The sequence below is a fragment of the Lepidothrix coronata genome, unplaced genomic scaffold (assembly GCF_001604755.1).
Source record: "Lepidothrix coronata isolate B3197 unplaced genomic scaffold, Lepidothrix_coronata-1.0 Scaffold4, whole genome shotgun sequence".
In the NCBI taxonomy this organism is placed as follows: Eukaryota; Metazoa; Chordata; class Aves; order Passeriformes; family Pipridae; genus Lepidothrix; species Lepidothrix coronata.
The window spans coordinates 12,056,032-12,059,529 of record NW_016690184.1 but is presented as its reverse complement, the minus strand read 5'-3'; positions in this window follow the sequence as shown (position 1 = coordinate 12,059,529).

Genomic DNA, 3,498 nt, shown 5'->3' with positions numbered 1-3,498 from the left:
CATCAGTATAAAGAAGAAAGTCCTGGTGCTTTTTAAAAACAAAATGCTGAGTTTCAAATGTTTATGATTAATTATAATAAAACACATATATTATGTTCCTTTAAGGATTTCAAATATACATTAAAAGGAGTAAATCTCACACAATTTTGAGGTCTACTGCAGTAAGTTTGGTGAAGTTCTAATTAAGTATGAGGAACTCAAATAGTGCTGCTATAATGAATCTATACAAAGGTGGGCTGAAACATATGGCACATACAGAAAATATAGAAGATAATGAAAGAGAAATTCTTTGTCCGAAACTTCTGAATGTACCTAATACTGGAGCAAACGGAAGCTCGGAGTGAAAAATCTTAGGTCAGAATATAGCCATGCATCTTCCAGAGAAATGGTTCAATAACATACTGAGCATCATACACACTATATGCTGCCATGGCCACTTACTCTACATATTTTCTCAAAATAGCAATACAATGTACCATGGAAAACCAGGGGTTTAGCTCCTCCTAAACAATCTTTTTACTAGTTCAAAAAGGCAGAGGTTAAAATGGGCACAATGCTGGTTGCTCACATAGATATGTGTCTAATTGTTTGTACTTGTGGCTTGAAAAGAAAAAAAACCATGAAAATACGTAGCGGATTTTACCCACATACACAGATGAGTGTATTCTAGCTTTTGACAGTCGGTCAGGACATAGCATCCTGTGGTAATATACCACATGTGCTAATACTGACACTTTACTCTGGGGTCATATTTTGGTCTTAATTCTTTAAAAAAAATCCACAAAACAAAAACCAAAACAAACCATCAAATAATCAAAACTTCCAAAAAACCCCATTCACTCTATATTTTGAACTGGAATGAGATATATTCTCAAAGATTAAAGATCAAAGAATATGTATTTCTTTTCATGTCAGTATCAATAAAACTTTGTCAATCATCTGATAAATCTGCCAATAAATCAACTTTTCTAAAATTTGTTAGGCAATGGACAGATGCTAACATGAATGTTAGATATCTATAAGTGTTATATTTTGCTATTAGTAATATTTTTGCATCTGACACCTTTGTTAAGCACAAACCCATAATCTAAGTTATTTTCATTTTAAAGAGCAATGGAGGCTGTGAAAGGTATTCCATTGGAAGCAACTGCAACCATTCACAAGGCCAGAGCAGGATATCTTGGGCTAGACTGCTTTTTTGTACTGCTATGCCATTCATATCCTAAAAAGTCAAATTACTTCCATCTTCAGTTGATTTTTTGGTGTTTTTTACGAACAAATACACAGACATTTATGATTTTAATAATTATGTTTAGAACCGCCTCTGAAATCTTTCAATAGTAGTGATTTTTCTTTCTGGAAAAAAATGTCAGCACTTGTAGCTATACAGATTCAGCATTGGCTTTTGTAGGCTTCTTTTCTTCGTGGTATTAAGTTATCAGGTGCTGGAGCAGAGTCTCCCGTGTTCTTCAGCTAGTATTAAGGAAAAAGTTCCTTAAACATCAGACCATCTTGGGAACTGCTTAGAACTCAATATAAGTTAGTGATATGTTAAAACACTGCTCTGAACTAAGAGTACAAATGCATTAGGAACTAGGCAAATAGGGTATACGTCTATTTTACAATACTTTGACATGATTCTGAAAAAAATTAAGCAATATTTTATCATACGATGACATGAATTAGGGTATAAAATATACCAATATTAATAAATAATAGAGCATTTGGATGATATGGAGCAGTGATAACATTGAGATCTGTGAGATGGCTTAAAATACCTTTCTTGTATTAGTTACCATAAGATCACACGCAGAAAACACTTTTTTTTGTGTGAGAGATGAGTAATTTTCTGTTGAAATATAAAATATTTTGTTATTAGATAGTCCCAGAACACCCATAAGGAAAGGGAATGTTGTTTCCTCCTTCTGAAAAAAAAGCAGTATGAAAAGAAAAGAGAGACAAGCAGAAATGTAAATTATGATATCTGAGTAGAGGAAAATGGGAATTGTACAACATCAGTTTTCAATCAGTGCAAATCCAGAATTCTATTTCTGTTCACTCTATTCCTTTGGGCTTAATTTTTAAAATCTTGGTTGAGAACCACATTTTAAACACTAAATTGAGATAATTTTTTTTCAGATATACAGCACTGAAGAATTCCCAAAATGCACAGTACAACACTGGGAAATAAAAGCAGAGAAAGATAAATACGAGAATTGTCTAAGGAAATAATGACACACTGTATGAACATTTTAGCTCTGTGGTAGCCTGAAGATCAGCTATAGAGTACAGTAGGTATTACTGTACATACAGCAGCGTAGGGCAGGCAGCCATTCATTAGATGTGTGGCATATTCAATCTTCGCTCCAAAAAGGGTTGTACATTAGATCATACATGTGGTTATTTGTTCACTCTAAAACAGTTTGTCTTGCATGTGATGTGGTGTATCAGTATATAACTCAAAAACCTCTTGTTTTGTAGCATAAGGAAAATATGTCTTACTGAGAAAAGTAGACTGTCTTGTTCAGAAGCAACTATCACTATTGAAGAGGAAATAAACATAGTGGGGGTTGTTGTTTCCTGATGGCTGAAGTGTGTCCAATGTATTTGTAAAATGGCATTTTTGCTATTGCCTAACTTGTCCATGAGGCTCTGTGATAAATTATAATGCCATATCTTTCAGAAAAGAATGTTAACAAATGCCAAGAAATTATCTTTGTTCATTGATCTCGCAAATCAAGTACAGGATTGCTCACATTTTTTAAGCGCCACAGGACCTCCAGAGCAAGTATACAGCCCCAACTGGACAATTCAGGTTGAATGTATTAGGTGTCTATGCTGCTTTTTCAATAAATAGAGCTATACAATCAACAATGCATACATGACAACTGAAGAACTACCTAAAGAGAAAAAAAAGATATACTCACAGTACAAAAAAATAAATATTACCTATTTCTATCTAGAACTTTGCTGTGTGATTCTAGACTGTATATTAAGGCATCATTGCTCATTTAATTTTCAGAATCTGAGGTTTTGGTTGTTGTAGCTGTTTCTTTCCTGAATGTAGCATTTAATAAACTAGTGATTTTCCTTTAAAGACTCATAGAGACAGGCTGTTCACAAAGTGAGAAATCTAAGTTCCCAAACCCTGAAAACTCCGAAGGAGACATGTAATATGTTGCACCTACTCAGATACCTACCTGAAATCAGGTGACAAGTGAGGTCACTGGATAACAACAGAACAGACCAAGCATTTCTCATACAAGATAAAGGAGGTCAATAGACTCCCTTTCAGGAAAATGCTCATTCTGCTTGAAGTGATCAAGACCATGCATATTTGCCAACAACTCAAAATCTGTATTTCCAAACCAACTGTAGTGGGTTTGTGTAGTTAAATAACACTTCCTCTTTCTGGGAGGAACAGGATATTCCATATCATGTTACATCAGTCCGACTATAAGAGGGAAGGGAGAATTAGCTCGGCCCTTCTTCTTTCTT